Raw genomic sequence first — 12,441 nt, 5'->3', positions numbered from 1 at the left:
ACAATGGTTATACATTTATTATTGTTTTTGTTGTATATTACCACCAAAGGAGTAACTTCATACCTGTTAGCCAGCCTATATATACTCATAGATAAACTTTTGCCTAAACATCACCATGGGGATGAAGCTGACTTGGTATCTTCCATACTCTTTGGTTCTTTCGGTAAAGTCACGTAGGTATAAAATAAAATAAATCACGACGTTTTGGGTGCAACACAAGCGTCCGTCATGAGATGGCAAAGCATGATCTGCTGTTGAGGCAGAATGTTTAAAAGAGTTTGAAATGGGTGTAGCCCAAGGGCCATAAATAAGTGGGCGGGTCCAGTGATGTTAATGTGAGAAATTAGCATGTAAATGTAAGAACGGAGAGCGGCCTCCTCGTAGAGGGCATCAAAGTGGCCATGTTAATGTGAGAGATTAGCATGTTAAAGTAATATCGAAGAGTGGTGGAATCCAAAGGCATGAGAGTGCAATCCAAAGGACATGTAAGCATGAGAGAGCTAAGAGAGAGGCATAGAGAGAGACATAAAGAGTCGGAAATAACAGCTGACATAGGCAGGTAGGATGGAAATATCAGAATCATAAAGAAGGTACACCACTCTGTGCTATCGTCTCCACCAAAGAGTATGAATCCCTGCATTCATGAAAGCTTTAATTTAAGATTATTCCAGCAAACTTTACCGTCTTCTACCTCGAACCTTCCCTCGTACGGTACCATGCACCTGTTTCCACCCATCTCCACTGACACCACTATAACTTTTGCCATGTACAGTACCCTACATCACCCTCTTCTGCCCATAAAAATACCTGTCCCGGCTAAAACTCTAATTTAACAGGTCCCTGCAGGGTGGGCTGGTAGGAACATTGGAATTTTGCGCAATTTTATTTTTACACCCCAATAGCACGAGATTTCACTTCGTTAAAGTATTGAAAGGGGACGGACGGACGCATTAATCTATTGCAAGCTGGTACACTCATCTATTGCAGGCTGGTACACTCAGTTTACAACTTCGTTCCTACCAGTAATAGGGAACTCTATGTGGGAATCAATGGGATCGCACACGGGATTCAGTGATGTGGGCATGGAGTACAACACATTTAACCTCTGGGTTAATGCTTAACATAGGCGCTTGAATCAAGGGGGGGAAGGCATTACAACCCAACTTGACCATTCAGTATCATCACCAAACTCTTACGTGGGCTGCCCTATTGAAGGTGTACATTCTTAGGCAAATAATACGCAACATCATTAGCCCTACATTTACAACAAGCCATCAATATGTACTGTAGGTGTGGTCGAACAGCACATTCGACCCGGTGACACTCCTTCTCGGCACCTCTCTAAATTAGTCCGTCGGCCTCCCTCATCGTGGCCATCTTCATTCCGGTCGATCCTGAGAGGAGAGTGCGGGGGCAGTATTTCTGTGAGGAGGATGCTCCCCTCCCTGGCATTCATCACGACGCCCCTGGACACGGCTTTGTGAGCCTGAACGATCCCTTGTGACGTCAGTTCTCTATATGGTTTAGGGCGACTCGGATTAACCACCCATCTCTGGCGTCCCATTTGGATGCGAACACTTTGCGGGCAGAGGATTTTAACAATTCCACTGGGCTTTGCCAAGGATGGTGTAGTTTGGCGGATTTTCTAACCCGGACCTCAGGACAGTGTAACCAGGCCCGATCACCCTGTTCAAAGGGTACAGGCGTCTCCGTTATTTTCGGCAACCGTTTGTTTGCTATTTGCGATCTGCCTGACTCTGCTATCGCGGCTTCACGAGCTTCACAGAGCTTTTTTAGTGGCAGTCTGAGGGAGGCTGGTGACGACACAACTTTAGCAGGGAAAGCCACCAGTCGGTCCTCAATAGGTGGCTCAGGGTCTCTCCCATACATCAAAAAGAAGGGGAAGAGCCTGGCCGATGCATGTGGCACTCTACAATATGCCCCTAGGACCCCTGGGATGTGCAAGTCCCAGTCCATCTGATCACCATTTACAACATGGCACAACATTGCGGACAGCGTGCGGTTAAGCCTATCTACTTGTCCATCACACTGCAGGTGGTATGGTGGCGTTCGAATTTTTCTTAGTGCCCACGATATTACAAACCTCTCGCAACAGGTTAGTAGAAAAATTCTGACCCTGGCCTGCTAGACGTTTCTCAGTGGGGCCCTTGTCCAATACATAGCCATGGAGAAAGGCTTCTGCTATTATTGCAGCCGTTTGGTCATGTATCGGCCATGCAACGAGCCAGTGTGTGCAATACTCCATCCCCTCGAGCAAATATTTATTTTATCCTTGCTGTTTTAGGAAATGCACCCAGGATATCCAACGCTACTAGTTCGTTTACCCTCACCACTGCGATCGACTGCAGTGGAGGCTGTATAGGATGGGGAGCAGGTTTCCTTTTTGCACACTCCTGACAATGATTACCCGCTCGCGTACATCTTTTCACATCACTGGCCAAAAATATCGAGCCTGCAGTGTGAGCAATGTGTTTCGGTGGCCCAAGTGGATTTGTTGTTTGGCGTGCACTTCTAGTAGCAACTGTTTTTGCAAGGGTTTTTGCACCACTAGGCAACAACGCTGCATCTTCATGTCCCACCTCATCAGGAGTCCTCGCCATGGGATGAATGGCTCCCCATTTTGACCAGTTTGAGCACATTCAGCTGCCTGTGCAGCCAATGACTGTATAATTTCATCCTGTTTTTGCAATCGGATTCATTCGGTCCTTATCAGCCCAAGATCATGATCTGTGGGTGGTACATCATTTTCTATCGTTGCTGTGTTTATTGACATCACCTGTCTCGGCGAGTCAGGGAGGGTCGGTTTACACCATGCTGCTCCTGTCGCTGCTGCTACGACCGATCTCACTAACTTTTTCCACTTAGCCCGAGATGTTGGCCGAATTTTCCCTGTTGTTTCACTCCAGGTCGATGTGATCGAGTGGTGTGCTAGTGATGTTGGTGATGAGGGTTTTGGAAATGAGGTGCACGTGTGATCTGGCTGGGTGTACAGGCGACACGCCTGGGTGTTTCTTGGTTGTCTCGGGATGACTTCCCCTCGGCAACCTCTCGCGATGTGGCCCGACCTCCCGCAGTGGTAGCAGTACATCACCGCATGGTCCTGAATTCCTCCGTGGTTGTGCCATGGTCGCTGATGCTGTAGTTGACACCTTGAATCGTTGAACCCCTGGATGGCCACAGCCATCTCTTCCAAGGTCGCCTGCAGATCACCCTCCATGCTGGGCATTGCGGCGGTCCCTGTTGTTGCTGTCCCTGTTGGCTCCATTGGTCCTCCTGCTCCTCCATTCTCCATCACCCTTGTCACATGGGCTGCTACTTCACATGGTGCCCTGGGATCTGTGTGTGCCCAGAGGCATTTAGCAAACTACATTGAAGTTTGCTCACTCTCTGGCAAAATCGGCAATGTAATGCCACTTTGATAGAGGAGAGTTTGTAGCCGCTCCGCCACTAGCACGTCTCAGGTTGTCATGTCCATCCTTGGAAATGCCACATCTGCAACCGCATGCAAGGTACTTCTATAAGCCATCAGTGGCTCGCTATCTCCTCTTCTCCAGGATGAAAATTGCTGCCTTGCGCTGGACGCAGGACAGAAAACATCGGCCATCCCTTGACAACCTTGTTGGGTTGTGGCAGGTTGATTTTCCGGGATCATAAAGAAGGCCAATAGTGCTCTGTCATCCAACACCGTAGGCAGCAGTCGTAGCACTTCATCGTCAATCAATCGGCTTACTCTAACAGCTGCTTCAAATCTTTTGATGAATGCAATACAATCGCCTCCCGTATTTTTATGCATGGTGGTCAAGGTCTGTTGAACAGCTTCTAGTTGTGGTTGAGTCATTTGATTGGTTCCCGCCTGCTGCTCGACGGGGGGAAGCGATGGCTGCTGCCCTATGGCGCTTTCTCCTCGCCATTGCGGTCCATGGTGGAGATGGATCTGGCTTCAGCCGCGCACTACCAGTTCCTTCCTCTTCTCTTTTCTTCATCATCGAAATTATCAGTCGATCCACCACTGAGGTAAGGTGGTCCAACCTGTCCAACAGCTGCCGCCAATTTTCTTTGTTCGGCGATGCTGGTTCTTGGGTCTTTGGCGGAGCATCCACTTCCATCGGGAACTTGGCTGCCAACGGGGTCCGGCTCTCTCTCCCGCCATTTGCCGAGTTTGAAAAACCTGGAGCGCTTAGGGTTGATAACTCGTTCTCTGCAGGAGCTCTTCGGCGGGTCTTCCTTCTTGAACTTGTAGACTGTATCCCACCACTGCCACCAGAAGCTTCTTTGCAGGTTCCATTTTTGAGAAGAGAGTGCAACTCACACGCTTCACAAGGGTATGACTATCTGCAGCCCCAGTGTTTTCCACTACATTCATCTCGAACAATCTTTCTTAATGGTTTCCACCATGTACAACAGTCGGCCCCGATGTCATCCACCTGCAGTCGTCCTTCAGTCTCCGAGCTAGCGCCCCAATTGCGGGCCTCGCTCTCCCTTTTCTACCCACTCAGCCTCGCCCTGGCAGCTTCCAGCAGTTTCCTTGGTACATTCTTCCAGCAGACTCAACCGTCTCTACTTCCTTTCTCTTAGATGGCAAAGGATATAGTGGTGTCAGTGTTGATGGGTGGAAACAGATGCAGGGTACTGTACGAGGGAAGGTTCATGTGAGTCGTACTTTTGCGTTGTAAATACGTTATCGTGAAATAAATCATCTAGACAATCTAACCTGCGAAGGAGCTTCTTTAAACACGTGAGTGTTAGACTGCGTATTTCCATTTTACCAGTGGGTCAATGAGGGAAGCGGATGGTGAGTAAGGTAGTGAGTGATGGGATGAGTAGGTCATTGGTGAGATTGTGAAATAGTGCTTGAGTGATGTTGGCACAGTGAATGATCAGGTGGTTGCCTGGGTTATCAGGTCAATATATGACTCATGAGGAAGGAGAGGACGTATTTATGTGAGTCATAAAGTAAGGGAAGTGAGTGAGTTCATAATGGAGTAAGTAGTAATTTATTTAGTTAAAACAGGCGAGAACTAAAGAGACTAGGATGATTCTCATTTGCAAGAGAGACCTGGATCACCAAAATAACAAAAGCTAAATAAAAACACAGAGTTACAGTAATGAAAAGCATATATAAACAATAGAAAAACAACTGCTGTGTCTCATGGGAAATCGATATAATGGAGTTAAGGGATGATAGAATATGTGAGTAATGTGCGACATGGATGTCCTCTGGCCCCTACACGACTTAACATTTTCTTTGACTACTTAGTAATGAGACGATTTCCATGGATGTACCAGTAGAATTTATATCTGGTATAGATATAATGGGAGGCTGATCGATGCACGAGTCCGGTCATGGTATGGCTCTCTATAGTTAAACCATATTATGAATGCGGATGATCTGGTGATTACTGCCCACTCTAAGGAGTTGGAGACACTCCATCTAAACACGGAACATGCTACTAAAATATGGGCCGTTACCATCAGCCCCACAAAATCAAATCACCTCCCTGGGTATTTTACATCATCAAAATGCTCCCCTCCCTCAATTCCCCAGGTATTTTGAGGCAGTTGTGGAGAGAGTGGAGATATTTCCGTACTTGGGCAGTGTGCTCATGACCAACTCTGTTTTGGGAGCCGAGGTCTCACTTCGATTCCTTCGAGCGGCATTATATTTTCATCAGGTGTGTAACATTGTATGGAAGCTACCTGATCTGTTACTCCATACAAACCTTCATGTCTTCTGGACCACAGTTATGCCTTCCCTTATTTCTCTCTATAGGATTATCTGCAATGGTTTGAAACATTTGGTCTAGCCTGCCTACGATCTATCCAGGGTTTAACCAGACTGGACTTTGTGAGGAGGCCAAAATTTCCTGAAATATCTGGACAAAGGCTCATCAGTGGGCTCTTCCGGCAAGTCAGGCTCCATTGGCTGGGTCATGAAGTCTATATGCACTGTCACCGCATCCCCAAGCAGCTTCAATTTGGGCGGATAGATCATGCTAAACAGGCGCGGCATGGGCTACAGTAGAGATGGACTGATGTGGTACAGAAGGATGTGGAGCTGATTGAACTTGCTGATGACTGGTAGCAGCAGTGTCGCGATAGGCCTATGTGGAGGAGGTTCATGAAAGACTCTACTGGGGAGGTGGAGGCAGTTGCCCTCCAGCAATAACGTAGGGCAGCGGAGCGACACTCATAACAATGAGCAGAGTGCTATACGACTGAAACACTGAAATTTGGCACAGTGGGGAGCACGGCTTTTGCATCTGCCCGTCATCACCTTAAGTCAACCCATGGTACCTGTGTCTATTCATGACTTCCTGCCAGCCATCCTTCGACACTTCAAGTGACCTCAAAATGCACCAAGCACCGCACAAAAGCGCTGTGGTGATGTCACTGCCACTTAGGGGCAAACGGCGATTATTGTCTTCTTGTTGTGCGTGTGTGCACGGACGCATATACCCCTGTGAGTGTGTGTGTGGGGAGAGATAGTGCAATGGTGAACACTGTCTACCATCCCACCGATCCCAGTTCGATTCCCACTCACGACCAACACCTTTAACGATTATATTAATGGTTGCTGGGCTTTCCGTCGATCGACTCAGCCTCAAATAAGTGCCTGGTGTGGTGTGTAAATATCACCACTGGCGAGACAAAGGCAGCCGGGCGTGGTGCTGTCCACGCACCCCCTCGTGCGACATTCCAGCCTTCATAGGCGCTGCTGGCTAACAGCACTTGCCCCAACATTCTGGTTAGGCTATTCGGGGGATGACTGTCGCTGTTGTGTGTGTGTGCTTGCGGGCGTTCACCCCCAACCCTCCCGTGTGCAGTTATGGGGACTCATTATGCCCCCTCCCGACAAACGGTCCCACATCCAGACTCAAGGTAAGTGACATTAAAAACATATTTTTTGTCCTATTTACGTAACTTTATTTTTTGTTTACCATACAGTATTTATTACAGTATTATTTGCAAATGTATAATATTCCGTGTTATGACTTTAACAATGCTTCAAAATTTTTGTTAAACCGTAATACATTTTACAACACTTCCAGTATGTGAATTTAAATACAGTACACTATTTTATTCAGACTTATGAATTGTTCGACTCACTAACGATTCTCTGTAATGGAATCCAAAAGTTGTACTATTCATTAACAACATCTCCCATTGGTATGGTTGACTACATGTGATGCAAAATAAGTTAAACATAGATAAATATATATTGTACAACACTTTCCCCAACAGTGTGTTGAGGCTACATGGGGGACCTTTGTGTTTGTGCTTGTGATTGTATTGTGGAGGCCTTCTTAGGTGCTGCTCCTTGCTAATAGCACTTGCCCCAATAGTCTCTTGAATCTATACGGGGAACGTTTGTCTTTGTGAATAATGTTTTAATTGGGGCGGTGTAATTTTCTAAATTGCCCCAATGTTTTTAAATGGTCGACTTGCGTTTCAGCCATTTTCGGACCCAATTAATACATCTCTTCATTTCTTGGGCTTGGTGGCGGTGGTGGCAGCTGTGGCAGCGGCGGTGGCATTGGCGTTGGTGGTGGTGGCATCTTTGTAAATTTGAGAAATGGCGCATTTCAGCTCTTTCAGCTGTCTACTGAGATGCCGGCACTCTTTGCGCATCTGCACTTCGCCGTGCCACTTTTCCTCGTGACGCGCCAGCTTCCCGCGCAGCCTAAACTGCTCCTGCCCTCTCTGTGGATTCAGGAAGTTCAACTCCCTCAGGTGGATGCGCAGCGACCTACGGAGACCTTCCTTTTTACAGTGCAGCGACATTTGCCGCTGTGCTGCATTGCAGTCTCCGAGAAAATCCGCACGGAGAGACGCACGCTCGCAGCCAGGCACTCTCGTGGACTCCAGCTCTAACTGGCGCTCTTTAAGCTGTTGAACCAGGCCCCTGTTCTCTCTCTGGAGAGTCTCTCGGTTATCCATCAACTCCTCCTGCTGATACTGTAGCTTCAGATGGGGCGTCTTGTTCCTCTGACAGAGCTCCACATTCTGCTGGCCCATCCTCTCCGTTTGCAGCGTCGTGGTCTCGCGGTGAAAGTCTGAGATGGAAAGCGTAAACCGAAGATAAATGAAGATCTCCATCCCAAGCAGGGCCAAGAGCAGAACGCCAACGATCAGCAGCGCCATGCTCAGCTCGTGTTGACGGCACGCGGGACAGAAGCAAGTGTGAGGCACGTCACGAAGGGGCGTTATTTATATAACTTCTTTACCGGATGTGACGTACGCTTTGACGTAACAGCCATCCCTGCCCACTTATTGTCAATCATTGCCAACCACGTGACTCCACGGCCCCGCCCCTAACCGCGCAGCTCCTCCCCTATACTCCTCTTCCGCCTTCCCCACGTGACGCGAAGCGAGCCAATCACGCGAGAGGCGGCGCGCGGTCGGCCCCTGCGACCGCTTCCCGCCATTCTTGCAATGGGCGGTGGGGGGGCGAGATCACTCCACGTCGCGAGCGGGAGGAGGAGGGACGAGGGGGAGGGGCCAGCAGGGACGAGGGGGAGGGGCCAGGTTGAACGAGGGGGAGGGGCCAGGAGGGATGAGGGGGAGGGGCCAGGAGAGACGAGGGGGAGGGGCCAGGAGGGACGAGGGGGAGGGGCCAGGAGGGACGAGGGGGAGGGGCCAGGAGCGGGAGGGGGGGTGCCGTGGCGCCGCTCTTGGGCCGCGAGGCCTCCCCCTGGACCCGCGGCGCCACGCGGAGACCGCGACAGCAGCAGCAGCAGGAGGTGGTGGTGGTGGTGTTTGTGGTTGTAGGCACGGGAGAGGTGGTGGTGGTGTTTGTGGTTGTAGGCACGGGAGAGGTGGTGGTGGTGTTTGTGGTTGTAGGCACGGGAGAGGTGGTGGTGGTGGTGTTTGTGTTTGTAGGCACGGGAGAGGTGGTGGTGGTGTTTGTGGTTGTAGGCACGGGAGAGGTGGTGGTGGTGTTTGTGTTTGTAGGCACGGGAGAGGTGGTGGTGGTGTTTGTGGTTGTAGGCACGGGAGAGGTGGTGGTGGTGTTTGTGGTTGTAGGCACGGGAGAGGTGGTCACGGACAGGCGGTGAGTGCCGGGTGATGGAGGGGGGGTGAGGGAGTGGATTGCAGGGTGAGTGAGTTAATGAGGAGAATTAATAGGTGAGGAGGGTGAGTGAGTTGAAGGGTGAGGTGAGTGAGTGGGTGAGTGGTGAGTTCACGACAGGGAGATTGGGGCTGAGTGAGTGAACGCAGCGCACGGTAAAGATCCCCTGAGAGCATTCGCAAGAGTTGGACATTGAGTGCCGCTGTCAGGGTCCACAAGCAAATTACTCACTTGGCATGATATACAAATTAACCATTGTAAACGATAACTTTTAAAAAACCTACGCTATTAGTCAGAGCTAATGCGATGTGCGTTCAGCATATATGTAGCACGTTATAACCAACGTCAACATCGTCATTTAGAGTAACCATTAGTCCATACGTGTCACTTGCTAATAGTCCCCGGGTCAATCACAACTTTGCCGTGCGTGCAGGCTTTGTCTCTGGCTGCTCGCTAGGGCTGCGATGCCTTTCCATGCCACAAGATGACGTTCATTGCTCCTTCCACACCGCGACAATATTTACTGCAGTGTTCTATAACGCGGTAGTTGCGTTGCTGAATAACACCGCGTTGTGTAAACTCCCTCGTTACAATGACTAATACAGGGTAAAGCACAGTCCGTGATAACAGCGTGAGATGCGTGTGTCGGCTGAACAAAGACTGAGGCGCGTGGGGAGCATCAGGAAGCATCCAGCAGCATCCCAATGCCTCGTGTGACGCTGTGCCCAGGCATCCGTACAACCGCACATTCCTACTCGCGCGACTTGGTTCTGTTGACTCAATCGCGTTATATCCACTTAGCATCCTTGTCATAAAACGTGTTCCCTAATACATTCATCATGCTATATCCAAATGGCGTTATGAAAACACGCGTTAAGGCAGAACGAACTCTATAAACTATTTTTATTTTACCAGGTGAGACCCACTGAGCTATGTGGCTGTTTTCCAGAAGCGACCTTTCCACAAATGATAGATCAGCTAAATGGCTAATCACGTTAGAAATGTGTAGCACCAGCCACAAATACTCTAGACATGGGATCCCCTTTGACAGGGTCAGTGTCTCCTTAGATTCACTCACTCCGCCTATTGTCATGCGGCGTGCGCAGCTGCGTCGTGACACTTGGTAGAGTGCTGTCTTTGAGGCAGAGAACTTTAAAATCGTGTGCAGTGGTTAATTTGCTTAACAGCTTTACACCGAACTCCTTGCTTGTGGTAAAACATGTTTGCAACTTTGCTGATTGAGAACTATGCAGATTTAGATTTATAGTAACATGTACTTGGTGTGAGATGAACTTCCAAACAATTTCCTTTGCTCAACATCTTGCAATTAACGTCTTTTTAAATGGTCAGCTTAAGTGATTCCGTGATGGTTATGTAACTTGACCATTAAGATAATCTATGGAGCACAATTATTTCAGTATTATTTGTCGTAAGTAAACTTTAAACAGAACCCATATGTGATATTATATTGCCTGATTATTTTAATTTTTAATGTAGTCTACATGCTCTTCTGGGGATATTACCCCACATTTACCATTCATTGATGTTCCCTTTGACATTGGTAATTGGCATTGTCACACCATAGTAATTCATGGGCAATTATGTAATTCTCTCTGTGTCTATCTCTATCTGCATCTGTCTGTGTGGGTATCTCTCTCTGCCGGTGTGTTTTTCTCTATATGCATCTCTCGTGTGTCTCTTTGTGTGTGCCTCTCTCTGTGTGTGGATGTCTCTCGGTGTCTGTGTCTCTCTTTCCTTTTCCACGATGTGGCGTTGTATTTACATGCAAATTCTACCTCTAGCCCCGCCCACTTACCCTTGGGCTGAGTTTATCTCAAGCCAATATAACTTCGTGTTTCAGCAGCTTTCTCGCTATATTTTTTCACCTGATGATGGTTGCTTGTGTTGCGATCTAAACGTCGTGATCTATTATTTTTTCTACCTACGTGACTTTACACAAAGAACCAAAGAGTATTGTGATTTTAATTTTGATTGTGATCGTTGTGGTGGAGGTGGTGATATTGATGGTGGTGTTAACGATAGCGGTGATTTTGGTGGTTGTAATGGTGGTATTGATGGTGGTAATGGTGGTTGACTATTACCCCTCTCGTGTCCTTCCACCACCAGGTTTAAGAATCTGCTGGTGTCTGTGCTGGAGGTGGACGTCGGATATCTGTGCGGTCTGGAGCGGTGGACAATAGACTTCTGCAGCTCAACCAGGTGGACGCACTGGGCAGGGGGCAAGATGGTGGTGGCCTTAGAGACTTACTCCCACAGAGAGCCATAGACTCACTCACAGAGTACATTCACACAGAGAGCCAAAGTCTCACTGACACAGAGCCATAGGCTCACTCACATGGAGACACATAGACTCACTCAAACAGAGAACCATTGATTAACCCACACAGAGAACCATAGAGTCACTCGCACAGATTCACACAGAGAGACATAGACTCACTCACGCAGAGGACTATATGCAGTACATCCTCGTCTTTTATGTAATGTGTTTCGCTTAGCGCACACCACACCCACTATAACTCGAGTAGCACATGACGGACTGCTCTTATGAGTGGTGTGGGTGTTGGCAGCGTTGTTCTGTATTGCTGGGAGCTGATGCTGTACCGGTGCGCACTGTGTTACGTGGCGTGTCATCCTCTTCCTCAGCCTTTGTTCCAGCATCTGTGTGTAGTGTCATCTCACTCACTCCCTTATAGTTTTCACTCATCATATCTCTCTTTCATGTCCTTTGTATGTATATTGATGAATGTAACACATTTTTTTATTATTATTTGGCTGCTATAAATTTTCACGTCATAAGCTACTTCATTCATCTATCATTTGTGGCCAGTTCGCTTCTGAAATAGAAGCTAATAGCTTAGAGGGCTTTACTAGGTAAGATAAAAATAGTTTATTTTTATTTTTTTGTGATTTGCTAACCTTTCCTATACTTTTCACTTCGATTGTGTTTTTGCATCGTTTGTTCTTGTAACTTTCTGTATCACCCCAACTGGAAATCTGTGAAAAAGGGCTTTTTAGATTCCTCCAGTATAAATAAAGATTATAAGATAGATCTTCTACATGTACACAACACATTTAAAATAAACATAGAAAACAGTGTACTGTACTCTCAATTAAAAATAATAATAAAAGTTACATTGTGCTAAGACGGAGCCTCCCCCTTTACCGTTTTTCCTTTTAGAAAAGTTTTCTGCTTGACGTAAAATAGCTTTAAGCAGCAATTTTCGACAACGCAACCCCCACGTTAAGCAAGGATATGTTGTACTCACTTACACAGAGAGATATAGACTCAAACTTGATTTGGCACTTTCGTGACTGCAGGAATTACTCTT

The sequence above is a fragment of the Petromyzon marinus genome, chromosome 79 (assembly GCF_048934315.1).
Source record: "Petromyzon marinus isolate PM22_M1 ecotype Great Lakes invasive population chromosome 79, UKy_Petmar_22M1.pri1.0, whole genome shotgun sequence".
NCBI lineage: Eukaryota > Metazoa > Chordata > Hyperoartia > Petromyzontiformes > Petromyzontidae > Petromyzon > Petromyzon marinus.
This window is presented reverse-complemented; position numbering follows the sequence as displayed.